We start from the raw sequence: 13,865 nt of genomic DNA, 5'->3' as shown, positions 1-13,865 counted from the left end.
ACCTCATTCCCAACACCATTACCTGGCTAAAATACGTTGAAGTTGGTTTTCCATCCGAGACGTTTCAGTGTTGTAGTGCGGGCAAAGTAACATTTTTGAAGGGACTAAGGGAAGCCAGTTATCTAGACTTGAATCTTGGAGGTGGGAAGTACTTTGCAACAAGGTGGGAAGTATATTATGGGAAGTACTGCAACATATCAGTCTCAGTCGAGTCTAACCGATCACACTCAGCTCCTGGCTCCGCCAGGAGCTGAGTCTCGACCCCTGCAACCACAATTAGGTGAGTATATGTACACATATACTGCTATTGTAGTCAGCTGGTCTAGTGGCTAACGCGTCGGTCTGGAGTTTCTGACTCTCTGATCGCGGGTTCTAACCCCACCCGTGGTATGGCTTGTTTGCAATCGTGTCATTACGATTTCGTGAGTCATGTTAACTAAGGTGTAATTAGGACAATATAACTCACGAAAATTAACACCTTTCCTTTGTTAACTAAAGACAAACAAAAAAAATTAACGCCTTTCCTTTGTTAACCAAAGATCAAAAATATAAAATATTGGGATTAAGCGTACCTAAGTTTTTTTTTATTTATTCTTGTTTATTTCGTTTTTATATAAATGCTTGATTTTTGTTGTATTTAATACTTGCTTTCATCATTAGTTTGATTTTTTTTATTTGTATTGTTTGTCTTACGACGATTTCCTTCTTATTTTTCTTTGTTGCTTCATTGCTTATTGTTCCTTCTTGTATATTATTATATTTCGGTCTTTATATTTTGTTTAGTGTCAATTGATTTTTTTTATTTATCCTTTATCTTATATTGCTATGTCTGTCAGTTATATTTTGTGTAATTTTTATTAATATTTTATCATAATTTGCGTCCGGCCATGAAGTAAGAGAAGGAAGTAACCTCATCATTTTTCTTATTATCGTCCTTTTCCTCGTCGTTTTCCTTTTCCTCTTTTTCTTCGTCGTTTTTGCTCATCTTTTGGTTCATCCTCTTCCTTCCCTCTGTCTTCTACTTTTATTCCCTCTGCTTTTTTTACTGTTGTTTCTTTAGATTGTTGTACTGGTGTTGGTTCTTCTGCTTGCACTGCCTCCTCAGCGGGTCGTAGACATTTATCAATACGACGCAACAATTCCCGCAGTGATGGTCGATGTTTTGGGTTAGGATCCATAGCCTGACTGACTAAGTTATCCAACCCTTTAGGCCAGCTCTTCAGTGCTTTCAGGACTAATGACATCACATACCCATATGAGAAAACATCAGTAGCTGGAGTGGATGGTTTCCAGCAAAGGATCTCTGGAGCACACCAAGGAAAGTCTTCAGGATCACCTTCCATGAAGATAATACGTCCTTTAGGACACGCCAGTCCGTAGTCAATTATGCTAACCTGAGGTTCCTCAGCTGATCCATCGATGATTATGTTATCCTCCTTTAAATCGTTATGGATATAACCAGCTTCGTGGATCTCCTGCAACTTCTTGCCAATCTGGATTCCAACATCAAGGAGGTTGTATGTAGAACCCTGTAAGATGTCCAGAAGGTTCTGGCTGCCCTTGTAGGACATGAGCATTGCAGAAGGATTGTCTTGAATTCCGTGAAGAACAGGGGCGCCACCGGCTCCTTTCAGGGCTTGAAGAATTTTGGCCTCCTTGAGGAAGCTTGAACAATATTTTTCTAAAGCTTTATCCTTTTTTTGTCGACATTTTGATGTCTTCAGAGCTGCTAGTTCGTCGCGGTAAGTCACAAGATAAACGTTGCCGTAAGATCCCTCGCCAAGGAGCCTCTCCTTGGTACGGATAAGATCCTCCACGACATCAGCATCCAGGAACTCCATTGTTACCATTAAACAACTAACCGTAGCTGTGTATATACTAGGAACGAGAATCACAAGTTTTGGATAATGAAAATTAATCTTTCCTCCACCGAGATCTTGCTGAGTTACTGAGTTACTTACTGAACTGTCAAGTATAGAACACTGGGAAGATATATAGTGATATGAAGATACATAGCGATGTTAAGACCTGTAGTAACAGTTGTGGCGTAGTGATTGTGGTGTAGTGATTATTGTGGTGTAGTGATTATTGTTGTGAAGTGGTTGTAGTGTAGGGATCATTGTAGTGCAGTGATTGGGTAGTGATGATTGTGGTATAGTGATTATTGTGGTGTAGTGATTATTGTGATGTTATGATGGCTGTGGTGTAGTGATGATTGTAGTGTAGTGATAGTTGGGTAGTGATGATTGTGGTGTAGTGAGGATTGTGGTGTAGTGATTATTGTGGTGTAGTGAGGATTGAGATGCAGTGAGGAGTGTGGTGTAGTGAGGATTGTGGTGTAGTGATTGTGGTGTAGTGAAGATTGTGGTGTAGTGATTGTGGTGTAGTGAAGATTGTGGTGTAGTGATAGTTGTGGTGTAGTGATAGTTGTGGTGTAGTGAAGATTGTGGTGTAATGAGGATTGTGATGTAATGAAGATTGTGGTGTGGTGTAGTGATTATTGTGGTGTAGTGATAGCGATGTAGTGATTGTGTAGTGATGATTATGGTGTAGTGATTATTGTAGTGTAGTGATGATTGTAGAGTAGTGATTATTGTGATATTGTGGTGTAGTGATTGTGGCGTAGTGATGATTGTAGCGCAGTAATGATTGTAGTGTAATGATTATTGTAGTGTAGTGATGATTGTTTTGTAATGACTGTAGTGTAGTAATGATTTTGATATAGCGATTGTAGCGTAGTGATTATTGTGGTGTAGCGATAATTGTGGTTTAGTGTTGACTGTTGTTATATCTTGGAAATTGGTCATCCTGTGTTATTTAACTATTGTAAGAGAATATGATCATCACTTAATATTATAGCGCGAAAGTCCCCGTTTATAGCTAAAATAGAGACTTTCGGCGTTATATAATTATCTGTTAAAATATATAAAAAATACCATGGTATTATCCCTATTTTATTATTATTATTTTTTTATATTTTATTTAAAACAGTTCATACAATATACATAGTTACGTACATAAATGTGATATAAATATATATAAAAAGATTCATTATCAGTGGGTGTGTTCCGGTCCACTAAGTAACAGTATTCATAATGATTATGATATACACCTAACTACATAACTAACACACTACTGCAAAATACACAGTGCTTCCATCACTGTTTTTTTTTTCATTATATAAAATAACACAAAGCAGCTTACAATACTAGTGACTCACCCCCCCCCCAACATTTACGTTATTGTTATTATACTCAAAAAGTTGCGCTAAACCACAATGGTGAACATGTACTTTAACAGTTTTATATACTCCATACCACTTGATGCAAGAAGTTACTCAGTTAAATTTATGTTTATCATAGTGTCTCCACAACATACATCCTCTTCAAACGTCAAATATCACTTAGTTTAAATAATGTTCTGTAAACAGAGTTGCACAAAGTTACGAGATGTATGTCCCGGAGTCTAAACGGAGTCTAAATGACAGGAGCTGACTGAGCAGAAATGAGACGTTTCTTCCACGAACAGCAGCCAGAGGGAGAAGCAAGCCTGCAGCTCCGACATCAGGTGACTCTTACCAGGTAACGTCTGAAATGAACAATATAACAATTGGGCGGGTAGTTTGCAGCACTGGCAGCCAATTAAAACTCCAACAGCGAGCATAATGAGAGATGTAGTTATTATATTATACCTACATACATAAGCTAACTTAAGTCAAATACAGCTATAAGGTATGAACTTTTCCTTCTAGCTAGTAATGAAAGTATTTATCCAAGGTCATCACTTGGGCCCACGAAGATGCATCTCAGGCACTGTTCAATTAACGCAGGGAAAGAAGCCATTTTGACTGCAAAGACATGCAGTTCACAATCCAGGAGAGGGATTCAAGAAGCCTCGCATGATGAACGAAGCAAAACCAGGTGAACAAGGTTATGGTGAACCCTGAACAGGCAGCACAGGCCAAGTTCCTCACCACACTTAGCAAAGTGACTTTCAGTAGGGAAAGTATGGAATGCACCCGGACAAAGCTATAACCCAGCGTGATGAATAGGATCTAGGAGGCGCAGGAAGAAAGTGCTGACAGAGTAGTAGATCTGGCAGCCCTGTAACAGCTTGGAATGGCACAAACTTCGTACAGGCGAAGCTGGTTTCGACCCCCTAGCACGCGAGCGGAAACTAGTGTTTCCAGGCTATGTTACAAGAAGAGGAAGGAGACTGTTTCCAGGCTATATTACAGAGAGAGAGAGAGAGAGAGAGAGAGAGAGAGAGAGAGAGAGAGAGAGAGAGAGAGAGAGAGAGAGAGAGAGAGAGAGAGAGAGACCGTAGTAGTAGTTTTTGCAAGCTATGTTGCAGTGTGAGAAAATCACACTTGTGTTTCAACGCTGTTACAGGGAGAGAATGAAAGAGAGAGAAAATGATAATAAATTCTAATTTATCCAGACACTGTTAGGCAGAAAGCTCATTGTAGTGTTTCCAGGTTATCTTACAAAGAGAGCAAAAGGGAGAGGAGGGAGATTATACTGTGTTTTCCAGGTTACGTTACAGATCATGCAAGCGATACGCTTACCTTGGAAAGACTTCCTTAAGCTCCTTGAACATTTAACCTTCACTTTTATTTCGCTATACCTTATCTTTTAGATTAGGTTTCCAGTATTATATAAAATCTTTAGCTCATGGTTTTCCAAATTTGCTTAGATTAATTATAAAGCTGTTTTTCGTGCTACAGTAATGTTAGTGAAGTTCCCTCCCTGGCGCATAAGGATATCCCAGTAATGTTTCCTCTTGGTCATGTGAACTTTGATAATTTATGCTTAATTTATGCTTAAACTTGACTATAAATACTCATGTTCTTGCTATATGTATTTTACAACAAGTTTATAATGTATAGTCCTGTGATTACTAGAGTATATTAGCCTCTCGTTTATCGGTGTTTAATACTGAATTTTCTTTCCTATATAGGTACTGGTGGTGACACCTCTACGCCAGTTTCCGTAACCATCCTCACCTGGAGGAATGCTTCAGCTGTGATAAGTGAAATATATTATTTTGCTTTTTTTCCTATCTGGCAATAACAATGAGTCGCTTGAAAGTTCGAAAAGCTTCAGCAATTAGATTCCTGATTTCTGAGGGATTTTTTTTTAATGAAAAACTATGCAAAAGATTTCAGGAAAAGTTGTGTTAACTTTTTTTTTTTTTTTTTTTCATATGAGCTTAAATGTTTTTTGTACATCGTTCCCAAAAATGGCATCAAATGTCTTCCAGAAGTTAAAATACTAATTCTGCAAATTTGTTATATTGAATAATGTAATCATCGCGAAAATATTATTACATTTTACGTGCTACAAATTTTCAACTAGGACATTAATATTGGAAATAATCACTTGAGCAACATTGTTCATGCTCTCTGGGTCCCACTCGAATCAAACCCCAGAAGTAGTCAGGTCATGGCATTTTCTCGCATCTCCTCTGGTTCCTCTTCTTCATAGTTCGAGTGTCCGGTGATATGTTCACCGCCTTCGTGACTCCCGTCTCAAAAATCTTGTCTGAATAAGTCACAGTAAACAAATAGCGTAATTTGGGATACCCTGCAGCTATCTATTTGGGGTTTCCATTCCTGTTACTTAGAAATCCATGCCAAATACCGTTATACCTCTCAGTATCTTTATTCAATGGCCAACATTAGACTGGTTCAACAAATGCGCCTGTACGTAGATATCTTGCTAGTAAGACCCAGTAAATTCCTGCCTGAAACGAAATGTCCCTGACAGTCACTTAAATGGATAAATATGATATGGTTAACCATGATTCATTAACATATCTCTACTCATTTCAGAATATTAAGCTTCTACTGAATTTACGTTAACACATTCACGGATGGAAAGGGATGGGGTAACGCCAAATTTGTTGGGGGTTCATACAGCTCCAGGGAAGATGAGAGAATCAGATTACATCCACGGGAAGGAAGGACAGATCCTAATCCTTACATCAAAAGCGCCTCACTGACATCAAAGCATCTCTCTTGATGGGTCTACTTTTAAAGGTAGACTAGGAATTAGTAATTTTTCCCTGTATGGTGCTGAGTACTTGATGAAAGGTTCGGATTAACAGCATTTTTTTTTTTACCTTCATCATTTTGAACGTAAGAAATATTTATCATGCAAAAATAACATTCATTTTGAAGACGTGCTGCTCTTTCCAGAATCAAGGAAAGGCAAATGGCGCACTATGCCCCAAAGTACTCCTAGTGTTTAGTTACAGCTACTAGAGCAGATATCAAGGTTAATTATCTGTTTTATCAGTCTAGTATCCAATGACATATAACTAGCCTGGTGTCACAAGTCTGTAGACAAGTCAGGTGTCGGTCCAATATGTTGTGCATCAAGTCATCACGCCCTAAATAACTGATTTCAAATCTACTTACTGTAGCTGTGAAAGTTATAATAACCATCAACTGTAATTCGTCCATGTTTTTACTGTCAGCAATTCTCTGCGTTCAAACCTGATAGTAATGACTAGCTTCTGCCTTCTGTTATTTTGCACAATGAACGCTTGTAACAATTCTAAGTGTTTTGGGGGGACTTGTATGTCTATCTGTCAGCTGTGAGCCTGACGGCTTAATTAAGTACTAAGCCATCCCGTCCTAAATGGCTGCCGTCAAACCTGGTACCAACAGTAGCTATAGAATTGCAAGTGATCCCTAACCACGATCCAACTACATTTTTTTAGTCAGTAACCCACAGCAATCAAAACTGGCAGCAATGACTCTCTTGTTCTGTTGTCATCCATGAGATATTTAGGTTAGTGAATCCTTGCAACAAATCAGTGTGTTATTTGGGGATTCGAACATTGGTCTGTCATACCCTAAAAGAGTGCTTTTAATCCTGCTGCTATGGACTTTCTAGCCTACTTTCGTTGTCAAAGTATCAGACTCGTATATGATAAATATAAATTTAACTGAGTAACTTCTTGCATCAGAGATAACAAGTGATTACAAGTTAGCTAGCTTTGATGTGACTGCTTTGATCAGTAATGTGCAAGAATCAGATTTGCTAAGCCTAACATGACCTGTTACTTAAGCCGATTATTGAATTGGTCAAAGTGTGCTTTGATTCAAAATTCTTAGTCATTAAGTTTTACGGCCCAAAATATGGTATATTTTTGATAACTCCTTTAGTTCAGAACAATATATGTATCAAATTCTTTGCAGCAAAACTTTAGAAGAACATATTGCCTATCAACACTAGGCGGATGATCTGTAATTGTACCCGATTATGAGAACTTTGACGATTTCTTGCCTGGATAGAATAGATTAGCTACGAAAGTTAGTGTTTTTCGCTACGCTGATACAAGGCACTATTACTTAGTCCATGAGAATAGAATTAAGAGGACGACTTTCTTGACAAAGTTCCCAAGGACTTTGATAATATGTAGCCCTGATGATGATTTTAACATATTCTTCGAAATTGAGTCTAAACTGAGATACCCAAAGGACTTATGATAGAGAGCATTTTCTTTTGAAAAAAAAAATATAGAAATGAACCACGGCAATCGCAGTCCCTGAACAATGTATTAATTTACCGTCCAATAAAAATCTTACTGAATAACCAGAGGCCCTCCAGCATTCCATCTTCAGTGATAATTTCATGAATGATTCTCCAGACAACACTTATTATCTAATAGGTTGTGGTAGATTCTACCGTCGTTAAACCTGTAAACACATGTACTCCATACGGGTCAGGCAGGAGTAATGTGATCTGTGCTCACCTGAGATCTATTGGACACCCGGCGAATACCAAGGTCATTGTACATAATAGAGCCCACAATGAATGAATTCGAACAAGGAGCTGTATTGTCTATCCCAGATTACTTAAATCTCACCCCTTTGTTTTTTATAGATCCCACAATGAATCTTCTAATATGTCCCCATACCTCCCCCATTCCCCAGACTGCCGAAATCACCACCACCAACAGTCCTGTTAGATACCAGTATGACTTGAAAAGATGTCAATAGTGTGGTTTTACCTTACATATTGATAGCTAGCAATATAACAGGTGGTAGTTTATTCTAATCTAACAACAATTTTTTTTAATTTGTTCAGTGATCGAATCTCATACCCCTCATTATTTCGTTCCCATACCATATTATTTGGTTTTCATACCCCAGTGGGTATGGATACCTTCGGTTAAGAACCCCTGGACTCTAGCCTTTTACAGCACGGAAAATACGGAAGAGCATTGCATAATTTAAGAGGCAATTCATTTTTTCAGTAGGTTTTTAAGGATTTTAAGGGCCGATTGGAAATAGCACCTAGAGTGAACTGATTCTCTCCTATATGAACAGCGTCAACAAAAGCTTCTGTATGTCATTAGGTAACACACGTAATAACTCTTCAGTCAACCGTAGTGGAATTGTTCCATTTTCTGTTACTCTCGAAGAAAAATTGGCCTCCTATTTTCTCATTACTCGCAGCAACTGACTCACTCGGCTTCTAAAGGGGTCACATGAATCATGCGTAGAGTTTGTCGGCATCGTTTAAAGATATATTTTTTTAATTATTGTTAAAAATTGGATTTTGCTCCAAAAGAATCTTAGAAAACCAGGTCTTCAATAATCCTACGTCACTGATCCAAGGAACACGAATTTACAAATATAAACTGATAAAAAAAATCTCGATAGTCGTAATAAATTTCCAAACCTCATCATTTACTTCCCCTTAAGGGAGGTTCCTTGACTCTGGTGAGAGGCTCTTGATATAGGGAATTGGATCTGTTCTCTGGTTCCCTGAACTGAGCCTCATTACCTTCCATCCCCCCACATGCGCTGTATAATCCTACGGGTTTAGTGCTCCCCATAATAATAATAATTAATAATAATAATAATAATAATAATGAATGTATAGGAGCCTTTGAACCAAGTGAGAGAGTAATTGTGGTAGGGGACCTGAATGCTAAAGTAGGAGAAACTTTTAGAGAGGGTGTGGTAGGTAAGTTTGGGGTGCCAGGTGTAAATGATAATGGAAGCCCTTTGATTGAACTTTGTATAGAAAGGGGTTTAGTTATAGGTAATACATATTTTAAGAAAAAGAGGATAAATAAGTATACACGATATGATGTAGGGCGAAATGACAGTAGTTTGTTGGATTATGTATTGGTAGATAAAAGACTGTTGAGTAGACTTCAGGATGTACATGTTTATAGAGGGGCCACAGATATATCAGATCACTTTCTAGTTGTAGCTACACTGAGAGTAAAAGGTAGTTGGGATACAAGGAGAATAGAAGCATCAGGGAAGAGAGAGGTGAAGGTTTATAAACTAAAAGAGGAGGCAGTTAGGGTAAGATATAAACAGCTATTGGAGGATAGATGGGCTAATGAGAGCATAGGCAATGGGGTCGAAGAGGTATGGGGTAGGTTTAAAAATGTAGTGTTAGAGTGTTCAGCAGAAGTTTGTGGTTACAGGAAAGTGGGTGCAGGAGGGAAGAGGAGTGATTGGTGGAATGATGATGTAAAGAGAGTAGTAAGGGAGAAAAAGTTAGCATATGAGAAGTTTTTACAAAGTAGAAGTGATGCAAGGAGGGAAGAGTATATGGAGAAAAAGAGAGAGGTTAAGAGAGTGGTGAAGCAATGTAAAAAGAGAGCAAATGAGAGAGTGGGTGAGATGTTATCAACAAATTTTGTTGAAAATAAGAAAAAGTTTTGGAGTGAGATTAACAAGTTAAGAAAGCCTAGAGAACAAATGGATTTGTCAGTTAAAAATAGGAGAGGAGAGTTATTAAATGGAGAGTTAGAGGTATTGGGAAGATGGAGGGAATATTTTGAGGAATTGTTAAATGTTGATGAAGATAGGGAAGCTGTGATTTCGTGTATAGGGCAAGGAGGAATAACATCTTGTAGGAGTGAGGAAGAGCCAGTTGTGAGTGTGGGGGAAGTTCGTGAGGCAGTAGGTAAAATGAAAGGGGGTAAGGCAGCTGGAATTGATGGGATAAAGATAGAAATGTTAAAAGCAGGTGGGGATATAGTTTTGGAGTGGTTGGTGCAATTATTTAATAAATGTATGGAAGAGGGTAAGGTACCTAGGGATTGGCAGAGAGCATGCATAGTCCCTTTGTATAAAGGCAAAGGGGATAAAAGAGAGTGCAAAAATTATAGGGGGATAAGTCTGTTGAGTGTACCTGGTAAAGTGTATGGTAGAGTTATAATTGAAAGAATTAAGAGTAAGACGGAGAATAGGATAGCAGATGAACAAGGAGGCTTCAGGAAAGGTAGGGGGTGTGTGGACCAGGTGTTTACAGTGAAACATATAAGTGAACAGTATTTAGATAAGGCTAAAGAGGTCTTTGTGGCATTTATGGATTTGGAAAAGGCGTATGACAGGGTGGATAGGGGGGCAATGTGGCAGATGTTGCAAGTGTATGGTGTAGGAGGTAGGTTACTGAAAGCAGTGAAGAGTTTTTACGAGGATAGTGAGGCTCAAGTTAGAGTATGTAGGAAAGAGGGAAATTATTTCCCAGTAAAAGTAGGCCTTAGACAAGGATGTGTGATGTCACCGTGGTTGTTTAATATATTTATAGATGGGGTTGTAAGAGAAGTAAATGTGAGGGTCTTGGCAAGAGGCGTGGAGTTAAAAGATAAAGAATCACACACAAAGTGGGAGTTGTCACAGCTGCTCTTTGCTGATGACACTGTGCTCTTGGGAGATTCTGAAGAGAAGCTGCAGAGATTGGTGGATGAATTTGGTAGGGTGTGCAAAAGAAGAAAATTAAAGGTGAATACAGGAAAGAGTAAGGTAATGAGGATAACAAAAAGATTAGGTGATGAAAGATTGAATATCAGATTGGAGGGAGAGAGTATGGAGGAGGTGAACGTATTCAGATATTTGGGAGTGGACGATATATATATATATATATATATATATATATATATATATATATATATATATATATATATATATATATATATATATATATATATATTTAACAAGTAGGCCATCTCCCACCGAGGCAGGGTGACCCAAAAAGAAAGAAAATCCCCAAAAAGAAAATACTTTCATCATTCAACACTTTCACCTTACACATAATCATTGTTTTTGCAAAGGTGCTCAAAGTACAACAGTTTAGAAGCATACACGTATAAAGATACACAACATATCCCTCCAAACTGCCAATATCCGAAACCCCTCCTTTAGAGTGCAGGCATTGTACTTCCCATTTCCAGAACTCAAGTCCCGCTATATAAAAATAACCGGTTTCCCTGAATTCCTTCACTAAATATTATCCTGCTCACACTCCAACAGCTCGTCAGGTCCCAAATACCATTTGTCTCCATTCACTCCTATCTAACACACTTATGCACGCTTGCTGGAAGTCCAAGCCCCTCGCCCACAAAACCTTCTTTATCCCTGTCCCTCCAACCTTCTCGAGGACGACCCCTACCCCTCCTCCCTTCCTCTACAGATGTATACGCTGTCCATGTCATTCTACTTTGATCCATTCGCTCTAAATGACCAAACCACCTCAACAACCCCTCTTCAGCCCTCTGACTAATACTTTTATTAACTTCACACCTAGTTTCCACACTCCAAATTTTCTGCATAATATTTACACCATACATTGTCCTTAGACAGGACATCACTGCCTCCAACCGCCTCCTCGCTGCAGCATTTACAACCTAAGCTTCCTACCCATATAAGAGTGTTGGCACTACTATATTTTCATACATTCCCTTCTTTGCCTCCATAGATAACGTTTTTAGTCTCCACATATACCTCAACGCACCACTCGCCGTTTTTCCTTAATCAATTCTATGATTAACCTCATCCTTCATAAACCCATCCACTGACACGCCAACTCCCAAATATCTGAAAACATTCACGTCTTCTATACTCCTCCCCAATTTGATACCCAATTTTTCTTTATCTAAATCATTTGATACTCTCATCACCTTACTATTTTCTATGTTCACTTTCAACTTTCTACCTTTACACACACTCCCAAACTCGTCCACTAACCTTCGCAATTTTTCTTTAGGATCTCCCATAAGCACAGTATCATCAGCAAAATGTAGCTCTCTGAACTCTCATTTTGTATTTGATTCCCCATAATTTAATCCCACCCCTCTTCCGAACACCCTAGCATTTACTTCTTTTACAGCCCCATCTATAAACATATTAAACAACCATGGTAACGTTACACATCCCTGTCTAAGACCTACTTTTACCGGGAAGTAGTCTCCCTCTCTTCTGCACACCCTAACCTGAGCCTCACTATCCTCATAAAACTCTTTACAGCATTTAGTTACCACCTATTCCATATACTTGCAACATCTGCCACACTGCTCCCCTATCCACTCTATCATATGCCTTTTCTAAATCCATAAATGCAATTAAAGCTTCCCTACCTTTATCTAAATACTGTTCACATATATGCTTCAATGTAAACACTTGATCTACACATCATCTACCCAATCTAAAGCCTCCTTGCTCATCTGCAATCCTACATTCTGTCTTACCTCTAATTCTTGCAATAATAACTCTACCGTTCACTTTTCCTGGTATATTCAGGAAATTTATTCCTCTCTAATTTTTACAATCTCTATTGTTCCCCTTCCCTTTATATAAAGGGACTATACACGCTCTCCGCCTATCCCTAGGTACCTTCCCCTCATTCATACATTAAACAAAAATACCAACCACTCCAACACTATATCCCCCCTGCTTTTAACATTTCTGTCATGATCCCGTCAGTTCCAGCTGCTTTACTCCTTTTCATTCTTCATAATGCCTCACGCACCTCCTCCACATTCGCATCCTACTCTTCTTCACTCCTAAAAGATGGTATACCTCCCTGGCCAGTGCATGAAATTACCGCCTCCCTTTCTTCGTCGACATTTAAAAGTTCCTGAAAATATTCTCGCCATCTACCCAAAACCTCCATCTCTCCATCTACTAACTCCCCTACTCTGTTTTAACTGACAAATCCATTCGTTCTCTAGGCTTTCTTAACTTGTTTAACTCACTCCAAATTTTTTTCTTATTTTCATTAAAATTTCTTGACAGTGCCTCTCCCACTCTATCATCTACTCTCCTTTTGCACTCTCTCACCACTCTCTTCACCTTTCTTTTACTCTCCATTTATATTACTCTTCATATAACACTTCTGCTTTGTAAAAACCTCTAATAAGCTACCTTTTTCTCTTTTATCACACCCTTCATCATTCCACCAATCACTCCTCTTTCCTCCTGCCATCACCCTCCTATAACCACAAACTTCTGCCCTACATTCTAATACTGCATTTTTAAAACTATTCCAACCCTCTTCAAACCCTCCACTACACGTACTTGCACCAGCCCACCTTTCTGCCAATAGTTGCTTATATCTTGCCCGAACTTCCTCCTCCCTTAGTTTATACACTTTCACCTCCCTCTTACTTCTTGTTGCCATTTTCCTTTTGTCCCATCTACCTTTTACTCTAACTGTAGCTACAACTAGATAATGATCCGATATATCAGTTGCCCTTTTATAAACGTGCACATCCTGGAGCCTATCCATCAACCTTTTATCCACCAATACATAATCTAATTTATTTATCCTCTTTTTCATAAAATATGTATTACTTATTATCAAACCTCTTACTACACATAGCTCAATTAAAGGCTCCCCATTTTCATTTAGCCCCTGGCACCCCAAATTTACCTACTACTCCCTCCACAACATTTTTACCCACTTTAGTATTGAAATACCCAACCACAAGTACTCTCACACTTGGTTCAAAACTCCGCACGCATTCACTCAACCTTTCCCAAAATCTCTCTCTCTCCTCTACACTTCTCTCTTCTCCAGGTGCATATACGCTTACTATAACCCACT

General features: G+C 38.6%; 1 long non-coding RNA gene across 1 annotated transcript in view; it reads left to right on the top strand.

Moving 5' to 3' along the window:
* Nucleotides 1–13,865, top strand: part of LOC138851674 (uncharacterized) — a 38,222-nt gene that overhangs the window by 15,402 nt on the left and 8,955 nt on the right. Inside the window, exon 2 of the long non-coding RNA XR_011391342.1 lies at nt 3,488–3,581. This is a non-coding gene — a long non-coding RNA (uncharacterized lncRNA). The remainder of the gene's footprint in view (nt 1–3,487; nt 3,582–13,865) is intronic.

Source organism: Cherax quadricarinatus, unplaced genomic scaffold (genome assembly GCF_038502225.1).
Source record: "Cherax quadricarinatus isolate ZL_2023a unplaced genomic scaffold, ASM3850222v1 Contig1523, whole genome shotgun sequence".
NCBI lineage: Eukaryota > Metazoa > Arthropoda > Malacostraca > Decapoda > Parastacidae > Cherax > Cherax quadricarinatus.
The sequence above is the reverse complement of the archived record's forward strand: the minus strand, read 5'-3'. Positions and strand labels throughout refer to the sequence as shown.